This window comes from Castanea sativa, chromosome 12 (genome assembly GCF_040712315.1).
Source record: "Castanea sativa cultivar Marrone di Chiusa Pesio chromosome 12, ASM4071231v1".
Classification (NCBI taxonomy): domain Eukaryota; kingdom Viridiplantae; phylum Streptophyta; class Magnoliopsida; order Fagales; family Fagaceae; genus Castanea; species Castanea sativa.
The window spans coordinates 8,582,737-8,605,875 of NC_134024.1; the positions used below are offsets into that span (position 1 = coordinate 8,582,737).

Sequence of the window (23,139 nt, forward strand, 5' to 3'; positions counted from 1 at the left end):
AAACTACAAAGTTGTAGCCCTTTAAGTTAAATTTCCAACCCAACTTGAATCATCTCGATTGGACATTTGAGCCGAAAGTTATACCAAAAATACTAACTAATGTGCAGGCTGGAATCCTAATCCGAATTGAACTTGGATTTGATGCAAATTTCCTTTGATTCCTTACTCCAATTGGACTTATATTTAATTGGGTTGGTCTTCTTTAACTTCATCATGGCCCTTGTAAAAGTAAAGTCCATTAGCTTTCTTCTTTGCACAAATCCACTTATTTAATTCTATTCTTCTACAAAAGATAAATTCACGCAATAAGATTCAATTAAGCACAAAATTGATTATTCACCATTATTCCAAAACCAAATATAAAATGCATGAATTACCTCAAAATAAGTATGATAATGCTTTCTAACAATGATATAAATATACAAAATTAAGCTATTATCAATGCACATCAAAGATCACCACTCTCGAGATTTAGGAGTAAGTTTGGGTCAGGTCGGGTCGGGTTTACTGTGACCCAAAACCCGACCCAACTCGAAAAACAAGTCTGTAATCGAGTTGGTTTTTTGGGTCTCGAGTTGGACTTCTTCTTTTTTTTCCTTTTTTTTTAACATGGCGAAATGTTTGTATGCCTTACAATCTCAACCTCCACAAAAACAAAGACATGCATGTATAGAAAGTTACTATAGACCTTCTCAGCCTCCACAAATCAAATAATGCAAATTTATCAACTGGGTCCTTGAAAAATTGAGCTGATCTTTGTTGGGTAAGTGACTCTCAGCTGATCAGATTGTTAAAAAACTTTCCTTTGATGTGACCATATTGGTCCAATGAAAACAAAAATGAGACTAACCCTTTATTTTGCTTGAGCAAATGCTTATATGGACAAGCTCCACAAGTCACCAAGCAATAAAACAAAGAATAGAAGCTAACCAATCAGTCAAACTAGTTGGCGTGCCAGAGAGAGACTACCAAAGTATATAAGTTGACAATCATCCAATATTGTCAAAAAAATCAATAATAAAACAGCCTAAATTCATCAACCCAAATCATCCAATATTGCCAAGAAAATCAATAATAAAAACCTGGATTCTAAGAAGCAAAAGTAAAAACCAAATCATTACAAAGTATATAAGTTATGGCACCATCCACAAGCATAAAACCCCAAATCATTACAAAATATATAAGTTTTTGCATTAGCAGATTTATTTAATAAGATTTCTTTATAATAGTCCAGCAAATCAAGCTAGAATCACCCTTTGTCCTTCTCCAAAAAACAATAATCCACATGTCACAACCTTCTGCTTAGGACCCATTTCTTTTACCTTCAAAACTGCAACGGTAGCTGAGAATCAGTATGATATATTTAGCAAGATGTCAACCACATGCTGATTTTGATAAAACACTAATTCAAAAAAGGATAAAAAAGACATAAATCATTAAACAATGCATTCACAAAAGAAAAACATAGAGATATATATATGTATAAAAGCGTAATCATTTGTTTATAGTTCCATTAGAGCAATAGCATCTATTACAACCAAAGAAAAAAAAAAACCCAAAAAAAAAAAACAGATCCAAGAAAATCACATTTGCAATCCACACAACAATTTCATAAACAAATTACAGAAACATCAAACCTTAAAACCAAGGTATTGCATGTAGTAATATTTTGTGTATTGTGTATTGTGGAGAATTTGGCAAAGACAGAAACAATAGAACTTTTGATGCACAAATCAAATTCTTAAGCAATCTATTTTAAGATCTTTGTATGATTGGATGACTACCTTGAATAGTATCACTGCATCATCTTATCTAGAGTTCTTAGATCTTTTCCATCTCAGATTGTGATTACTGAGAAGTGGTTCAAAACATAGAACTCCATGAAACCACAAGGCTCAAATTTATAATTTAGGTATTGAATTCTATTAGAGTATACTTTTGAAAACTTCACATATAGCAACCAATAGCTTATAAATACAGCAAAAGAAACATGATTATAACACACTAAACTAACAAAACATAAAGCAAACTACAACTACAGGTGAATTATAAAAATTCCATTTAATCAACAAAGCCTAATAAAATTGGCAAAACAAATAAAAACTTAATCTTAATGTAAAATGTAAGAGTAAGTAAGACTATCTGAGGACCTACAAGTTCTTCCTTCCTACCAAAAGAAACTTTTTGCTCTATTGCTCTCTAACCTCTTTTCTCAGGGATAATACTAAGACAAGTGGTGGAAATCAATATGTCAATTTTCCACAAACTTAAAACAGGAGGCCAATAATATTTGTCAAACAGTAACTGACAAGTGAACCCGCATGAAAAAATGGCAATTTTTACAAAACTAATGCTAACCCAGATAGGAAAAAGTTCACCTTTTCATGCAGAAATAGAAAAGTGAAACAAAAGGACAAGTGAGGTGGCCATAAAGCTAAAGAGGGAGATAGTGTTCAAAAGAGGAATGAAAACCCAGATGACCATTTCTTGAAATGGATAAGTGTGGATAGTCGGCAAAATTAAAGGGTCCAAATCCAATACTATGTATAATGAGTGAAGAGAGAGTAAACCCCGAAAGCAAAAATATAAAAATTGAAACTTGAAGGCACTTAGATTGAACTCATCCATAAGTACATAAACCCATTATTGAATATTGCTCATGTAACAGAATCTAAAACCAAAAATCAAAAATACATTCAGCAGACAAAAAATGAAAAGGAAACCCATGTAACAAAATCTAAAACCATATCACAAAACGAGAGGATGACTTACACAGAGATAAGGGAGGCAGAAAGCTGAGGGAGGTGAAGAAAGAACAACAAAGAGTAGGGTTTTTTTTTTTTTTTTTTTTAAATCGGGTTGAAGTAGTATATTTATATGACTCGACACTGATCCGAACCTAAAAAATAACCAGAAATTAAGGCTCGAAACCCAACCCAAATATTCTCAGACCTGCCTAAAACCGGTTGGGTCAGGTTGGGTTTTCAGGTGGGCCGGGTCCCTTGCTCAGTCCTACTGAGAATCCACTGTTATAAAAACAAGCGGTTATAAGTAAAAGGAATTCCAGTACCTAATATCAACCTACAATTGAACTCTTACCCCAATACCTAATTGGACTTGTAATGTAGCGGCAATCTCTCCTTTCAATGCACGAATCCTAGTACGTGACTAACCAATGATGCATGGATCCCAGTATGTGACTAACACACCAACTTAAGAAAGATGTTGGCTGTAAAGTTCTTCAATTTATCAACATGAAGATCAAGAAGCTCCTTAGTCACAAAACCCTTGGCGTAAAGACGCAGTAGTTTCTAGAGGGAAAAATGAACTAGGGCAATTTCTATCTCCAGTTACAATATGCGTGTAACAACCAGTGCCACAACCCCAAGACGACCCTTAAAATAATCTTTATATATATCTAGGGTTATGAGAAAAGAAACCCTACACAAATACTCAAGGATATGCGTGTAATCAGATTTGAAAATTCTGATTTTGTAATTCTTAATAGACACAGCTTCTGTCGAGCTTCAACATTAATCCTCGATAAATAGGCTTCTATCGAGACATCTGTCGAGCTTTAATGAACAACACTCCTTCACTTGTTTCTTGGACAGATTTGCATGGCTTTAACACTTGACTTGAACAACTTGTTTCTTGAAGTCTTAAACCATCCTAAATCTACCCAATTACAAGTAAAATGTGTTTTGTCAAAAGATTAACCAATTACATCAAATATGTACCTAACAATTTTATTATTTTATTTTTACTTATAAGGGACTGACAAATCAACTGTTGTGAAAATGTTGTGGCAATTCATTGTATCCCTAATACAATTTAAAAATAAAAATAAAATAAAAATAAATAAAAAAAGACAAGGAGAGACGAGAATTGGGTATTTACCTTCAAATTTTCAAGGAAATATAAAAATAGCAGCAAGCCGAAGATTGAAATAAAAATTGCAAAGCAACTTTCCCAGACATAGTTACTTGTTTGGAGGCTCTAACCAAAAGAACTGCAAAAATGGTACAATATATACTAATCTTAGAGTTTTAGTAACTAGAATGCACATAAAGTAAGAATCTACAAAGTACAAGCTCAAGGGAAATAATAAGTTGAGACGAAGATATATATCTACTTGGGAAATATAGCAAGAAAGACCTTAAGGGTCTGTTTAGTTGAGAGAATGGAAAAGTAAGAGGATAGAAAATAGAGAGAGGATGGAAAAGTGGGAGGATAGAAAAGTTTTTAGTTTTCCTCATTTGTGTTTGGTTGAGAAGGTGGAAAAGTGGAGGGATGGAAAATTTTTTGGTTTGGTTGAAAATAAAGTTTGTATAAATTTACCATCATGTCCCTCTTAAATAAAACAAAAAGTAATACATTATACTTTTTTTTAATATTGTGTATAGATGAAAGTTAACATTTCAAAAAATAGCATCAGAAATCATCCAAAAGCGTTTTCTTAAAAAAAAATTAAAATAAAAAAGAAGGAAAAGAAGAAGAACCCACCACGTCCTAAAAAAACCAAAGAAAAAAAAAACAAAAACAAAAAGCTAGCATTACCAGAGAAAGGAAAAGTCAAAAGAAAAGAAAGAAAGAAAGAGGAGAAAGTGGAGACGAACTGTGTGTAAAAATAAGGGTATTTGTGTAATTTACTACCCACATCATCTTTTCTCCTTAGTTTTCCTCCTAAATTGGGAGGACAAAATTTTGTGGGCCTAGAAGGAAAATTTTCCACACCATTTTCTTTTCCTCTTATTTTCTCTCTTGAACCAAATAAGGGAAAATTCAATTTTCCACCCTATTTTCCTCTCTTTCTTTTCCATCCTCCTTGTTTTCACCCTAACCAAACGGGGCCTAAGTGACCGTTTGGATCCGTGTTTTCCACTGCGTCTGTGCATCTGCATTTATAATTTGCTAGGACCCACACTGTACAGTAGACATAAAAACGCGAAGGAAATGCAAGAAATCAAGGAGCTGAAACGCAAGCTCAACGCACCGTTTCATTGAACAAAAACGCGTGTTGAGTTACTGTTTATGGACATATTAGCTAGCAAAATCAGGAAAATTGTGAAAGAGCTGAAACGCGTCTGAGACGCACCGTTTCATTAATCCAAGGCGTGCGTGTACTATTCATGGGGTGTCCGTGTAGCGCTCAACCATTTGTGATGAAAATGGTGCGTTCTCCTGTTCACTGCACAAGCATAGCTTCCAGCTGATCAAAACGGTGCGCAGAAGCTTCAACGGATCTTTTCATTCTCTTCTTCAGCTTTCTTCTTTTCTCTCAACTACCATGGCAGAATGTCTTCAAAGCTCTTCAATGCTCCGTCCGAATCCTCTTCAATGAATTGCACCTACCCACCAACCACAAAACCATCAAAACAGAGCACACACCAAACAAAAAAAACCCATTATGTAGAACTCTCTGAAAAAATCCCCTCTGTTCTTCCTTTGGTCGAGCTCACCTTTTCTCCGCTTGGGACATCGTTATCGCCACTATAGGTCTCTGCATTCACGGGTAAGTTGTGTCTAACTTCTTATGCTCTCTGATCTGTTGGTGTGGTTATATTGTGATCCATGAGACTTCATCAATCTGTGGTTTTTTTGTGTTCAAAGTTTGTGTGTGGTGTTTGTGTTCAACGTTTGTGTGTGGTTCTTTTGTGTTTTCCATGACACTAGTATGTGGGTTTCTTGATCCTTTGTGTAATACCATTGTTTCTCTTCCTACCTCTATTGTATTTGGATATATGTGAGTTTACTTTGCATTTTTCATGTGGGCATGCCTAACTGATTATATGATATGCACACAAACTGTTTGTTGAAATGCCTCAATGAGTATAGAAGGATGTTGTAGCAAAAATGGTTAAGGAGAAATCGAAGGATGGTGGTAGTAATGATCTGAGAGCTGACTGGAAAGACCCTAAGGAACTACAAGCTTTTTGTGAGTTCTGTGCTGTTCAAGTCCTAGACGGCAACAAGAAAGGAGGATTTCTGACCAAAACTGGGGTTGACAATGTGATTGAGCAGTTGGGTGCCATGGGAAAAGTGGTGACTTTATTGCAAATTAAAAACAAATTGGATCATCTGAAAAAAGGGTGGAGGCTGTTTAACGACATTTTTGACAATGACACTGGGTTGGGTTATGATACTGGCACTGAGATGCTTGAGGCCAGTGATGAGTGATGGACCTGAAAGATTGCAGTTAGTTCACTTTACATGATTTTGAAAAACTTTACTATCTACAACTATATTATTGTGTTCTAACTACTAGTTCTCCACATGTAGGTATGTCCCAATGCAAAAACCTTCAAAAAGAAAGGTTTGCCGAATCATGACTTGATGAACATCTTGGTTGGAGGCACGGTTGCAACGGGAAAAAATGCATTATGCACAAGTGGTCAAACCCCAAAGGAAACCACCGAAGGGTCTAGGGACTCCACTGATAGCACAGAATTTGTTGACCCCCAATGTGAACCCTTTGTGAATGTTGACGCAATGGAGGTTGACGGTCCATCATCGTCAAGGGCAGGACCGATAGTGACCAAGGGGAAAGGCTTGGCAACCAGTGTCCACCTTTTCAAGCCAATTTGCAAGAAATTAAAAATTAAAAAAAAAAAAAAAAAAGCATTCAGTTGCGCAAGAGATGTCCGACTCTTTGAAGAGCATCTCAGAGGTTTTTGTTGAAAGTAGAAGTGTAAGTACCCGCACACCATTTGCTTCCACAGCAACTACTCAGGTTAAAGCAATTCTGGACATGGTCTTAAGTCTTTCCAGGGTGCACTCAGGTCATTACCTTCATCTGTTTAGCACCCTCTACTTCATGGAAAAAGAGCAGGGTAGGCACATGTTTGTAGCACTTTGCGACGACAAGGACGTCTAGCTGAAGTGGCTAGAAAATGAGTACCAAAGGCACCCTTAATTTCATTTTCAGTGAAGGAAAGGGGATTGTCTTGATAGGATTGGTGTAGTAAAGTGCAAATTCAGTGTTGTACCTGTTGCACTATTTTTTTTTTCTTTTGTTTTTATTGGTAGAAACTAATGTTTGCCATGGGTGTGTATGTAAGACAATGGTTACCAATTAATTGTCATGTGTAGTATGCTTACCTCTTCCTTTTTCTTATGCTTACCTGTTCCTTTGCTTGTTGCATTTTTTTTTTTTTTTTTTTGGTGAGTTTTGAAACTAGTAAAACTTTTTCTTTATTTTTTTTAAGGATTCTGTTTAATGTATGGCAGGTCTTGACAATAGATAATGTTGTGTTTTGTTCGTTACTTCCTTGTAAAACACTATAATTTTTTTATTTTTTATTTTTTTATATGTTCTAATATTAATAACCTTTTAGACAATTTTTTTTTTGGCATAGTTAAGTCCTCAAAGCTTGATCCTTCCCACAACTGCATGACCAGTGACCACATAGAAGGTATGTAGGTTTCTTTTACCTAACAGGTCTACTCATATTTTTCTTTTTTTAATTTTTTTATGATATATCTTTAGGAATGATTTTGAGTGTGATAATAATGTGGACTGTGGAGTTTACTTGGGAGTCAATTTAGCTAATTTGTTGTCTACATTAACTCTAAATTCTCTTAGCATTGATGATCACTATGGCTTCTAGTAACTTTTCCTATGATTTCAATGCAAACCCACCTGTAATGACATTGATGCTTCCACATCTAATAAAGCTAGAATTTGATCTGACTTGTGTTGTTTGCTTGGTGAGATCTTACTTTCAGTATACTGTAAAGAAAAAGAAAATTTGGATTTTGTTGTATGCACTCTTATGTCTATTTCATTATGCTTTCACAGGGTACTGTTTTTAATTCGTATGCTTTGAGTTGTGATCATCTTTTATGTAAGTCTTGTGCTTGTTCATCTGCTTCTGTGCTTCTCTTGGAAAGCGTTAGAGCAGCAAGTCCAAAGTGGAAGTGTCCAATATGCAGAGAGGTTTGTATTTAGTATATGAAGAAATTGGGCAGCACTAATTGATATAAAAAACACCCCTTTCTATGTGATTCTTGTCTTGTCTTGTATTTATTTATTTTTTCTAGGAATGAAAATTTGATATTTTAAATTACAATTTGACATTCCACTCTATAAAAACATATAAACTTGATCTTGGATGCACTGTTTTCAGAATCGAACCGGACCGGGAGGTCGGACCATGAAAACCGAGAACCGGGATGAAAACCGATTTTTTAAGCATAAAGAACCGTATTTTTAGTTAATTCCGTGAACCCCTAAAACCGGGGTTGGACCACATGAACCGGTCAAGAACCATGCGGTCCAACTCCTTAGCAATTTTTTTTTTTTTTTATAAAAACAACTTAGCACAATTTTATTCTACTTAATTAAATTATCCATCTCTTACAAGGAATAAAAAAAAATTATAATTAAAATCCTTAAAAGATATGCAAATTTACTTCAAAAATTAATCATAAATTTTAATGTTTTCATGGTTATTATTTTATTTTATTAACTTTCTTATTTAATTATTAAATATATGCTTGAAAATCATTAAATTTTCCTCACATATATAGATATATTAGTCAATTTTGCTAGTTTTATAAATTTAATATCTATATTTAGGCTTTAATTAATTATTAAATTAATTATGACATCATCACGATTCGACCCTAGTCTGACCTCAAAAACCTTGTTCCTTTCCCTTTTACGGTTCAATGAACGGTCCGGGTTTCAAAACCTTGCTTGGATGTACTATTTCTATACTTCTATAAAATTTCTTACTTATAAAAAGAGGCAAGTAGAATTAATATAATTGGTTAGAATTGTTCCCTTGCTAGGATAATAAGTTTGGAACACCAACAAGACTTACTAGCAATTGACAGGGTATTGGAGGTCAGTTGCCCCATGGAGGAGAAAATAGAATACAATGCCCTCATTTGCAAAAGTCTGAAAGACAGAACACAATATATAAAGGAAGAATTCTTGGATAAAGGTTTAAACCAAATGGGAACATTAGAAGCTATCCATTTTTTGAACCTTGGTAGACATTGGTGCCTCACTTCTTAAACATCAACTCAGCCTGATAACCAGTTCTTTCCATAAAGAGCCTCAGCTATGTGCACTATGTTCATAAAAATAAATATGCACAGTATTAAAGCAACTTGAAAAGATAGACATCCAGATGTAATCATCTTGCTTATTTTATACGAGAGAATATTATACCTTAGTCTTGGTTCTTCCCTGAGATTTAATTAGGTGACAGAAAAAACAGGACCTCTATTCTAAAACTTAGGAGACAAAATTGAACACAAACACAGATTAGACACTCAATGGCCAGTGGTAAGGCACTGATAGTTTTTTTTTGCTAAAATCAACTTAATAAAGTAGCTATAAAACAAATTTTAATGACCAACAGGATATCAGAATTCACAAAGATAAGGAAAATGCTTCTCTCGTAAACTTATGATGCCATTCATCAGATGTAATATGCTTTAATCTATAGTATAAAGTAAATCATGTTGCAGTTCACACTGCAATTCAAAATTGCAAAGCCCTTAAATTATATTCTGATTTGCTGAATTTGACACTCAACCCACACCGATACAAAATGATTCCATACCAAAAACAATGCCATGTCATATAACACATAAATGCGGTTACAAAGCTGAAACAAGTATCATAGAGTTGTAGGATGCTGTCACAGTTTCATGTTAGAAGATTTTTGCCCCACCATGGAACATTTCTGGTACTTTAAAAAATAATAATGAAGGAAGAATTTAGCTGCAATGGGGTGAAACTCACAAACTGCATTAGGGAGAAACTCATAAGCACTAGAGCAGTATGTTATCAAAACCACACAACTGTGCTTATGGGGTGTTATATAGAAACTAAGGTCATGAAACATAAAATACCTACCCAAGTTCCCCACTTATTACATCCCACTACCCCAATACTCACAAATTTGCTTTTGAATATTTCTCTCACTTTTGAAAAAAAAATAAAGATTTAAAAAATATTATGTCGTTATTATCCTCTAATGCTTATTTTGCTATGCAAATTGTAAGATCTAAATAGAATGGAGATTTAACATTTAAGTCATTTACTTGGTCTCTTTCTTATAATGCTCTGGTGCAGGTTGGAGTATATACAAAAGCAGGTAAAGAAGGTAAATAATTGTATATGCTCCTAAAAAGAAGGTAAAGAATTGTAAGCCTCCATTCTTTGTAAAAGAAAACATTATCATTATTGACCCTTGAAAGCTCTTACTCGTGCAAAGACTATTGGAGGGAGAGACTAACTGAAGAACGTGCTGAAATGTTGACTCAATCGAAGTTGTATTAGGGTACACATGCCAGGAATGCAATTGGGCGTTGACAGTGTGGTTTATCTGATAAAACAATAAAATTCAAGTAGTAACTAAACAATTGTGGTGGATTTGGCTCTAGCTTTGGAGCCTAGCGGCATCTTCAGACAGATTTACTTGTGAGCAGCTCTTGAAAATGCTTTACTTTTAACATTTGCGGAAGACATATATTTTGTGTGTATCTGACATGTAATAATGATTTGGTGTTCGATACATGATTTTGTGTGTATTTTACATGTAATAGTGATTTAGTTTATTATGAGTATACTTTGGAAATGGGATTTGCTTAAATTTTGAATCTTTTTTAGTATATAAACGCATATATGTTTGTTTGTGCATAATTTTGATATGGGATTTGCTTAAATTTTGATTTTTTTTTTTTTTATACATATAGCCCAATTTGGAAATGAGATTTGCCTAAATTTTGTATCTTTTAATATATACATAGGTGTGTGTAATTTGGATCTGGGGTTTGCTATACATACATGCTTGTCTCTCTGTGTGTATAATTGGATATGGGATTTGCTTAAATTTTGAATTTTTTTTTTTTGAATGTATATACATGGGATTGTAATTTGGATCTGGGTTTTGCCTAATTTTGTGTGTGTAAAACTATTAAGAGGGCTCTGGGGTGGGGTGTTATTTGAATCTTTTTTAGTAATTCTATGGTGCATATATATTTACATATGTGTGTGTAGGCATGCACATGCCAACATGTAATTTGGATTTGAAATTGGCTTCTTTTTTTTAAGTAGTATGGTGGTTTGTGTGTAATTTGGATCTGGGTTTGGAGGAAGTGGTCCTAATGGAGCTCTTCTATGAATTGAAAATGGGTTATGTCTCTAAAACAAAGCTTAAATAAATAAATAAAATGCAAGTGACCCTTAATTTTTTGTATGTCTGGTGGTATTTCTATGTTGAACCCATTAAGGTGTGGAATTTGTGGGTTTGTTGACTCAAAAAGAAATGAAAATTTTAACAATTGCACATACATGAATGAATCATTTTGTTTTTATGTAATATGTCAAAGTATTTAAATAATTCTTCTAACTTCTATCTGCACTAATAAAGAACCTTCCTTCATGCATCAACTTTGATTTTGATTTGAAATTTAAAGGGAGTTGTCAATGTTTATCTTTCCCATTACACATTGCATTTTACACTAGTTTTCAACATGTACCGTGCAATAGACTCCAAAGTTTTCCAGTCAAATTCAATAGACTCTAAAGTCAGAAATTTGTCATGGTTTGGCATTATATGGTATGCTAAATAGCTGCAAAATTCTGCCATATAGGTATTCTAGGCTGTCACAATTGGGTGGTTAGGAAGTGGGTGATTGTTTAGTATAGAAATACCTTGTGCTCATGGTTTAGCAGTCTAATCAACTGGTTGCAATGTCTATTATATTTGTTTTATAACCAGTGCTTATACTATTTTTTTATTATTAATTTTCTTGGTTTTGTAGCATTAGTATCTTCCGTATTTCAAGGCTCTGAATTTTAAGCTCAATATCTTTTAGATCATTGTTCAATAGCTGTAAAGCAGTCTCAAGGTATACAAAACGATGGATTTGCTAAACGACTCATCTGATTCCCAGCACCAGTGAGTTTCTATAGTTTCCCCTCTAGATGTGAATATACAATTTGTAGAAATCTTGGATGAAATCGTGAAAGCATACGATTAGGATTGTTAATTAATTGGTACCACCATAGTTTGACCCTAGCAGTAATAAAGGTTCAATAACGTTTAACAATTTGTTTTTAGCCTACATATTATAGTATCACATTAGTATTTGTACATGCAATTAAAGTCAGTAAAATATGCAGGGACAATGACTTCGACCTGAGCAACGACATTGTACTCGCAGCATATCTAGCCGGGTGTGCATGTGAAGTTTACGTGGAGACCTATATGACCAAAGTACCGTTGCATACGAATATACAAATAGGGTATGAATGGGTATAGTATACATTAACTAGAAATCCTAAGAAATGTCAAAGACATTTTAGAATGTCAAGCCATGTGTTTCGACAATTGTGTAATACATTACGCCAATATGGATATAACGGTACCAGAAGAGTTTTCTTGGAAGAGTCTCTAGCAATGACATTGGTGGTACTTGGTCATGCTGAGGGAAATAGATTAGTGCAGGATAGATTTTAGCACTCGGGTGAGACAGTGCATCGACACATGGTCACAGTAGTTACATTGTTAGCCACCGTTATGGCAGCAGACATTATCAAGCATGTTGATCGTACATTTCGAGACATGCCAGAACATATTCAGCATTCAAGTCAATATTGGCCACATTTCAAGGTACTTTGTGAATTTGGTATCTTGACTTTATTTTATTCAAATTATCTTTATGGTCATACCACGTATTTCATTTCACATGGATTCCTTTTTGTGGCAATGGTTAGGGTTGCATTAGTGCGATTGATGGGGTCCACGTCTCCGTGGTCATACCAGTTGATGAGCAACACCCGTACTATGGCAAGAAAGGGATCACCACAACAAATTGCATGTGCGCATGTGACTTTGACATGAAGTTCACATTCGCATATGTTGGATGGGAAGGGTCAGCACATGACACGAGGATTTTTTTTAGCTTCCTCAACAATGAGAGTTACAACTTCCCAAAAGCTCTAGCTGGTTTGTAAATATGTAGTTTAATTACAGTATTAAAGTATGTATTAATGTAGTGAAAATGCTAATGTATTAAACATGTTCATTTGCAGGAAAGTATTATCTAGTTGATTCAGGGTACCCTATGAAGAAAGGGTTTCTTGCACCATATAAGGGGGAGAGGTACCACATCCTTGAAGTTCGGCCTCATGAAGTGCTGCATCGTCCAGAGAAGAGATTCAATTATCTCCATTCATCACTCCATTCGGTCAAAAAATGAACTTTTGGAGTTTTGGAAGAATAAGTGGAAAATTTTGAGAAATATGCCACAATTTCATATACGCATTCAATCATACATCATTGTTGCTACAATGGTTCTTCACAATTTCATTAGAGCACATGAGATAAACAATGACGTTGAACGTTTCAGATCTACAGGGGCACATCTGGACGTAGTGCGAGTGGTCATTACGATCCCGTGGCACATATGATCTCAATCTTGGACGAAACTGAGATGAAAGAGGTTCGTGATAGTATCACAGCATCGATATGTGTGGACCATAACTGATTATGGTGACTACTATTTTTGTCACAATATAAATTTTTAGTGTGGTTGAAAATACCATTAACATTATGGAAATTTTTTTGTGGGGACCATAAGTGATGGTTCACAAACTTCAATAATGTAATACCATTTGTTGTTGTATTGTTGGTAAGCAGAACTGAGTGCTCACAAAACTTGATTGTAATACCTTTGATTTATGCATTTGTATATATCGTTACATTATATAACAATGTATTCCCATCCAAATAATCAACCAAATGATCTTATCCAAACATCTATGTAGACAAAGTTATATTTCTTATTCGTAAATTGAAGCAGCATGGTAGAGATGTTGAGAGTTCAGTGCTCTACACAAGCAACGAGCTAATCACACATGACAAACCAAGATGAAATTCTAGGGGCCTCTATATATTTCCAAATGCAAAGGCTACCATCAACTATTTGCTCTAAAGTCTAAACCAGCAAAAACCAAATAATAAAGAACAATATACCAGATAGACAAGATAATCATACACAAAAGAAGAAACTTTATTCAAATTACTTAATAAAATGACCAATATAAGGCCATTCAATGAGTTTAAGATACCACGACCATAACCAAACAATACTAAATTAAAGTAAGTTTAGAACATATTAGGAGCCATTAAACATTGGCAAGTAAACTGATAACAGATAGACAATAATCGATTTTGTAAATCCAAATTTATTAGACCATAATCGATTTTTTTTTTCTTTTACACCAAACCAAATTTATTTTTTTGGGTAAATCCAAACCAAAATTTTGTATGGTTAACTTATAAATCAAATAACCATGTCACATTGTCACCAACACCATTCTCTTTGTAGGTCTCCAACTTTCAACTTCAACTACAACCACTCAATTTAATATAAATGGTAAATTATAAAAGTAGAATGTATGACAGCTAAAAATAATGAGAGGAGACCTTGACTGTTGACTTTACTTTTAAAAAAAGTCCATAAATCATAACTTGTACTTAAAATAATGTTGGGAAATTTAGACCCCAGTTGATAGAATTAATAAATTTTAAACCCTAATTGTTAATTAGATTTATTATGAATAAATCTTGTTAAAAAAACAAACATCAATATCATGTTAATATCATGCACAACGAAAAATTAAATAAGACAAGATATGATGACCCAGGTAAACTAATGAAACAAACTAGTTTCACAGTAAAAAACCTGAGGAAAACCTTTTTGAAAAGCAATTCACTATAGTAAAGAGATATTTCGGATCTAGTACAAAATTTTTGTCCCTAAACTCTACAATCTCCGTAGATGAACTTACAGCAGAAACCTTCTACTGCTTCAGAACCTCTTAACTCTTCAATATATGAATGACACTCTTTTGCACGGATCCTAGTATGTGACTAACAAATGATGCATGACTCCCAGTACGTGACTAACACACCAACTTGAAAAAGATTGTTGGCTGCAAAGTTCTTCACTTTATCAACAATGAAAATCAAGAAGCACTTGGTTACAAAACCTTAAGACGCAAAAACGCAGTAGCTTTCTACAGAGAGAATAAGGCATCAGTCACCTTTTGCATGTGTTCTCCTTGTATATGTCTAGGGTTGTGAGAAACCCTACACATACATGTCAGCATAAGCCGAAAATCATATCTGAAAATTCTGATTTCTGTTGACACCCCATTTTGCAACCCGCATTTAACCTCACCTGGAGGGTAAAAGGGTAATTTTTCCTTGGAAATATGCATCTTGATTCTAGTTATTAGATCCTTAATCTCATTTTACCAAAATGATCTTGATGTTGTAACGATCAAATCGATTGGTCATAAGCCCTAATCAGACCACCAGATTGAAAGTTATCATCAAATCAAGTTTCAATGACTAAAATGCATTATCACAAATTGAGTCCGACCATATGTGATTATGAACAATTTCAATTGGTTATATGTATAATCAATTTGAGATCAATGATGTGTCATAATTTGATTGACTGGGACTACATTTTATGGTAGGGTTACACACACCTAATTAATTAGATAGTTAAATATTAATTATTCAATGAATAATTGGTGTAATTATCTTTTAATTATAGTAAATTTGGAATCAATTAAGTCTGAAATGAGATTGATTGGAGCCATTTAATGTTAATTGGGAACTGATTTGGGACCTATTGATGTTAATTGTGCTGAAATCATTTTCTACCAAATGACCTCTACTCACTATTTCATTGATATATCTCAGAATATTTTGAATCTGTGAATGAAGTTAATTTTCCCAGAAACTAGACATCCGGGACTTCAATTTGAGCACAAGAACGAGACAATTCCGATCAGAATTGAGTCAGATATGATTTTTCGAAGTTGGCTCTTAGGCTATTACAGCAGCTACGAAAAAACCGAATTTTGGCTTGCTCCCCACTCACACCAATCTCTAATTTAATGCTCCAGATTTCCCTCAAGTTGAAATGAGGTCTAGGTTCATGATTCTTTGTCAACCCTCATTAATGGCCTTCCATTCATATTTTCTCCACCACTACTATATAAACTCCCACTCTCCTTCATTCCAAGACACAAAAACCCCCTCTCTTCTCCTCTCTTGAGTTCTAGGAAGTTGAGTAGTCTTGTCATATCTTGGTCTTCTTGAGACTCAAGGTATTGAATGAGACTCATTTTTCCTCTCCTAACTCTTCTTTTCCTCTACTCTTATTACCTCCCTCAAGAGTCTCCTCATCCACCATATGGATCTTGCATGAAGGTATAATCCCTTTCCCTAATTTTTTTTTTTTTTTTTTTTGCCATGATGAGAGTTTAAGATTAAATCATGATAATAATCATTTAAATTCCTTTGAATATGTTTGAATGTTCTTAATTGTTCTTATATGTTCTTCACATGTCATTGGTTGTTCATCACATATTCATGCATAAACACTAGTTTTGATCTTAAATACACATCAAAAATATGAAAAACATGTTTGTTTCATAATTCTTTCAAATCCTTGAATCTAGGATATCACCATACACACACATTCACTAGAATTTATTTTTCAATCCAAATACAATGCTTAATAAATTGAATTAGGGTTCATCACATGCACACACATTAAATTCGACATGCAAATTGATTGACATATTAGATGATATGATATGAATGTTAGCCACCATAGTCTAGAAGACCGGTTTTACCAAGCAAGGTGGGTGCCTAACACCTTCCCACCTTGTAACATAACCTTCGAACTTAGATCAAGAGTTAGTAGATCGAATGTTTATCCATGTAATTTTCAATTTTTAGATTATAACTAGGAAACAAAGCCATGTACTTTATCTTAGATTGTATCTAGGACCAAAGCTATGTAATTTTTCTATGGTCAATGTAAATTCAATTGAAAATTAATAAAATGAAGAATTTTTCAATTTTGGTTTTCTTATTTTTTCAATAATTAAATAAGTGGCGACTCCATTGTAAAACCCTTAATTTAAAGGGGAAAATATAACTAGTCGAATCTCCATTTTGAGAGGCAATAACACGACTCCACCCATTCACGTGGGCTTGGCCCAACACTCTACAAAAACAGGCCGGGGGCACGGTCTCTCACAATTTCGTAAGTCTCGATAGATAGCTATCTTTCAACTTTTGTTGAGATCTCAATAGATAGCTATCTGTTAAAAGCTGTCAAGACTAATTAAACCTCGATAGATAGTTATCTGTCGGCAGTTGTCGAGCTATCTGTTCAGCTTTAATTAACAATTTCCCCTCACTTGTTTCTTGGTCCAATCTTCATGGCTTTAATACTAGACTTGAACAACATGTTTCTTGAAGTACTAAACCCATCCTAAATCTACCCAATTACAAGTAAAGTGTGTTTTGTCAAAAGATTAGTCAATTACATAAAATATGTCTTTAACAATCTCCCATTTTGGCAATCCATGACAAAATTACAACAAACAAATGAACATATGGGAGAAATCATAAATCACTCAACTCATACTCACTTGTTGAATACAATAAAGTCTATCCTAACACAAACTCTTGAAAAATTTTGCAAGAAGAAAGTTCATGGCAAGGAAGACTTTGACAACCTGTTTTTCTAAAACACTTTAAACAAAACTCATCAAGGCATCTTAGTGTGAGACAGAAATAAAAGATTGCATACAAATAAAGAAACATATATATAAAGAGAGAAAAGAAATAACACATTAGAGGTAGGTGAAGAAAACAACATCATCACACACACACACACACATATATATATATATATATATATCAAAGATAAGTACAATGTATGTAAATATGGTCACAAAATTGGTGTACAAGAACAAGGAGGTAAACACTCCTTCTAACAAGATGAAACACAACTCCCCCTTACAAGGGCATGTATTTCTCCCCCTAACATATAGAATCTTAAAAAGAAACCACATATTCTCCATAATTTCTCTCCCTTTTTGTCATGATTGACAAAGGGTACAAGAAGCTAGAAAGTTTCACCCGAGAAATATAAAGATGATCAAAGAGGTACAAAGAATTCATATAAATGCATAAATGTGATGAAACAAGATGTCATGGATGACAAGATAAAAGAAAGATGCAAAACATGTAAAAAACAATGCATGCAAGAGGATCTTGACAGATCGAGAAGTTGTCGAGCAATTATCGAGCAGAAGCCAACCTTGATGGATTGACCAACTATTGAGCATCAATCAAGTAGACAGAAAGTTTCTCGATGGATCGAGAATCTGTCGAGAAGTTATCGAAAATGCGATAACAAGAAGCTAAAGAGCTCGATAGATAGCCTAGCTATCGAGAGGTGTCCAACAACTGTCGAGATTGCTTAAAAACAGTTTTTCAAGTAGAGAAAAACACAAATTTGAATGCAATCAAACATGCTACACAAATAAGGATCCAAACAACATATTAAGCTCTCAAAATTATCTATCAACAAAAAAAAATGATAAGCACATAGATCCAAAACACACACACTAAACACGTCAAACCAATTTTATATTTCAAAAACAAATTAAGACAATTTAGTGAGCATACATTAATACATGTAAACCTTGTGATGGCCAAATCACATTGTACCCACACATGTATCAAAAGTAGCAAAGAATATTGCGTGTTGTGTGTGGAAAACATCACAAGATTGCATAGGTGTCTCTATGTTATGACGATTTGAAATATGAGTAAATCAATTTAACTGACACACAATCATAACTACTTGATGGAGACTATTACATTTGAGGTACATTCTATAACTCCCACATCTCCTAGAATACACGCTTGCAATCATGTTTTAAAGCATTTTGTTTCTTTTGCTTTAATTTTTCTTTGCATATTTTTCTTTTATTAAGTATATCATACATGGGCATACAAGAGAGAGAAAAGAAATACCCAATGATGGTAAGCTTTTTGACATTGAACTTTTGCTATGCCGAAGCATACCGATGTCATTTCATGATTAGCGAACAACAATGATGAGATAGTTATTTATGCCTTTTTTTTAGGATTTTAAGTCTTTCCCGTCAAAAAGAGTGATACGAGTGTTAAATACAAGAGATAACTTAATTTTACTCATCAGAAACACGAGCCACAAAGCTCACTTACTTAGTTGTGCATAGAGATGCTCATCTAAGCTACAAGAGATACAAAGTTTAGAAAACTTTGTTTCATTGGCCATTCAAGGTACACAGGTACTAATGTATACAAACACACACTGTTATTGTATTTTTCTAATTTTTCAATTTTTTTATTTTTTAAAAAATAAAGATAAAAACTAAACAACCAAACAAAAACAGACAAACAACATGAAAGCATGAAAGAAAGATGTAGATGCATGAAAGTATGATTCCAAAAATAGATAAGAAATCAAGCAAAGAGAGTCCTACTATAGATAGAAAGAATTAAAGTAGAGGACAAATAGAAAAGACAATTAAGTCTTAGGCTCTTTTCTCACTCATACAACACGAGTCTTTGGCCGTAAAGACGAAAAGACACGTCTCCTAGTATGTCTACCAAAGGACATAGAAGAATTAGAATTCTTCTAAAATTGAGTTAAAAAACTCAAGACTTTTAATAACTCTCCAAACAAAGGTATAGGTCCTTGAGAGGAAACCTGTAACTGTTTGGATACTTGCTTTTGAGGATACAGCTTAAAGCAATTAGGACGAATGTGTCCAAAAACACTACAATGGTAACAAACATAAGGTCTAACAAAGGATTTAAAATTAACTAAATTAGTTTTGAATTTCATACCTTTATCACCTTTCTCAGATTAGGGCGCAATGACAGTCTTTGATCTAGAAGTTGTGGAAGAGGCGAGCTCGAAGGAAACAGCATATCCTAAGCCAGTCTTATCAGAACTAAGCTTTTGAGCACTCAATACCTCATCAAGCTTTGCACTAGACATCCTCTCTATTTGAGTTCTAGCTTGATTAAGCTCAACTTCGAGATTCTTGACCTTTTCTTCTAATGAGGTGTTCTCCACAACAAGAGTCTCAACTAACCCTGTAGTCTCATCTAGTTTGACTAATAGATCAGTTTTTTTAGTTTTTACCTCATTAAGCTCTTTTTTACAAAGATGAGAAGTCTTTTCAGATTCTATGAATTCAGTGCATAGCTTATCATAGGTTTCTTGAATGGTCAACTTCTTGGGTACTTCATCATTAGAAGAATCCTCACTGTCACTAGCATTCTCCACAATCACCTTGTCGGTTGAAGCGAAAAAAGCTATAAAGTGATCACATTCATCCACATACTTATCAAACGAGTCATTCTTAGTATCACTCCAGGTAGCAACCAACCCTTTATCTTTTGAATTCTTGGTCTTTTCTTTCATAAGATAATTTAGACACTCTATCCTCATATGACCAAAACTTTTGCACTCATGGCACTAGATAAGGAGTTTCTCATTCTTGCCCTTTCTTGAGGATTTAGATATCCTAGGAGGTTTGTCCTTATCATTTTTTCTAAATTGAAGAAGCTTGATAATTGATCCTCATCCTCATCATCATCTTCATCTTGATCTTCACTTTCATCTTCATCTTCAGAGTCCTCAATCTCTTCCTCTATACCCTTAAGAGCCAAGTTTTTACTCTTTCCACCTGTTCCCATTGAGTCTAATCCCATCTCATAGGTTTGAAGGTTCCCTACAAGCTCAGTCAAAGGAATTTAATCAATGTCCTTGACTTCTTCAATGGCAGTGATCTTGGCATGGAATCTTTCAAGTAAGGACGTAAGGATTTATCTAACAATTTTGGATTCTAATATGAATTCTCTAAGGTTGAAGGCAGAATTCACAATATCCTTGAGTTTAGCATAGAACTCATCAAAGGTCTCATCCTCCTCCATCCTTATTTCTTCAAAACTACTAGCAAGTCATTAAAGATTCACAGTCTTTACTGTCTTGGTACCTTCATAGGTGGTCTAAAAAATGGTTCATGCTTCCTTGGCAACTTTTGTAGATGATATTTTCTTAAATTCCTCATTGGTCACCCCACAAAACAAAGCATTCGAGGCCCTACTGTTGAAATTTGCCGCCATGATTGATGTTTCATCCCAATCCACCAGCACTTCCTTTAGCTTAATCCAGCCAATTTCAACAGCTTGCCATACCTGTTCACTTAGAGCTTGCAAAAAAACTTTCATACGAACTTTCCAGTACGCATAATTGGTGCCATCAAATAAAGGAAGAATCAAAAGAGATTGTCCACGATCCATGACAACAAGGGTTAAGGATCACACTCAAGGAAATTAACCCAATCAGAGTGTACCCACTCTGATACCACTTGTTGAAAAATTTAGACCCCGGTTGATAGAATTAACAAATTTTAAACCCTAGTTGTTAATTAGATTTATTATGAATAAACCTTGTTAAACAAACAAACATCAATATCATGCATAATGAAAAATTAAATAATACAAGATATGATGACACAGGAAAACCAATGAAATAAACTAGTTTCACAGTAAAAAAACCTGGGAGGAAACCTTCCCGAAAAAAAATTCACTATAGTGAAGAGAAGTTTCAGATCTAGTACAAAATCTTTGTCCCTAGACTCTACAATCCCCGTAGATGAACTTACAGCAGAAACTTTCTACCACTTCAGAACCTCTGAATTCTTCAATATATGAATGTCACCATTTTGCACGGATCCCAGTACGTGACTAAAAAATGATACACGGCTCCTAGTATGTGACTAACACACTAATTTGAAGAAGATTGTTGGCTGCAAAGTTCTTCATTTCATCAACAATGAAGATCAAAAAGCACTTGGTTACAAAACCCTAAGACGCAAAGACACAGTAGCTTTCTACAGAGAGAATAAGGCATCGGTTACCTTTTGCATGTGTTCTCCTTGTATTCTCTTATGTGACGGCCTTTAAAATAAGCTTTATATATGTCTAGAGTTGTGAGAAAAGAAACCCTACACATACATGTCAGCATGGACCGAAAATCATATCTGAAAATTCTGATTTCGTAATTCTCGATAGATAGCTATCTGTCAATAGCTGTCGAGACCTCGATAGATAGCTATCTATCAGCAGCTGTCGAGCTATCTGTTCAGCTTTAATGAACAACTTCTCTTCATTTGTTTCTTGGTTCAATCTTCATGGCTTAATACTAGACTTGAACAACATGTTTCTTAAAGTACTAAACACATCCTAGATCTATCCAATTACAAGTAAAATGCGTTTTGTCAAAAAATTAGCTAATTACATAAAATATGTCCTTAACACCAAAGGTAACATTTGCCCAAATAAAGATAAAATTTAGGATGTGGTCAATTAACTGGTTATTCTCAATCTAAAGGTGGAGAAGTGCTAAAACTTGGAATCATATAATTAAATCTACTTTTTCCAATAAAAAAAATTAATCATTTGAAACAATTGGTAGTTTAACATATATACTATCAAAACTACAGAATTTCTAAAATGTAAGGTCATGCAAGAATGTGAAAGGAAAAAGTTAAAAAATAAAAGTAAATTTATTGACTAGTCAAGAAACCAATAAGATTCTTATATTAATTAAAGATTATGAAACTTTTATAGAATGTTTATTGAAGGTAAAGAATATTTTATTAAGAAGAACAATTTTTTTTTATCTTTTTATTAATATTTAGTAAGGATTATTCTAAGATGATCATGCATGAGATGGTGAGAAGAGCAATGCAATGATACAACAGTAATAATAATAAATTTCACATATACTTTTCAAATGAGCCCCATTAGACACTTTTATTTTCAAAAGGACCCTCATTTTTCTACCTTTTTTTCAATAAATAAAAATAGACCCTCGTTTATTATTAGAGTAAATTTTAGAATCACACGATTTATCACAATTATTTTATGTAATATGCTATTATTAATTGTACGTCATTTTCACAAAATTTCTACAGATTTTTTTTCCACTCATAACTTGACGTATCACAATTGTTGCATAGTTGTGGCACAAAAATATATGGCAAAAAAATTAAAAATTAAAAAGAATAAAGAAAAAGATAGATATAATGGTTGAGGTTAAAAAAGAACTTTTATTAGAACAAAACAAAACTTCTGTGCCTTTCTTTTCTCAGCCTAACAAATTAATGTTTCTGAACCTCATACATTATTGAAATAAAATTTTAATGATTTGGACAAAAAA

The 23,139-nt window shown here is 33.9% G+C and overlaps 1 pseudogene; it reads left to right on the forward strand.

Annotated features, from left to right (window-relative positions):
• The first annotated feature begins 5,298 nt into the window (after window positions 1–5,298).
• LOC142619195 (uncharacterized) lies at window positions 5,299–6,931 on the forward strand (annotated as a pseudogene).
• The last annotated feature ends 16,208 nt before the right edge of the window (window positions 6,932–23,139 follow it).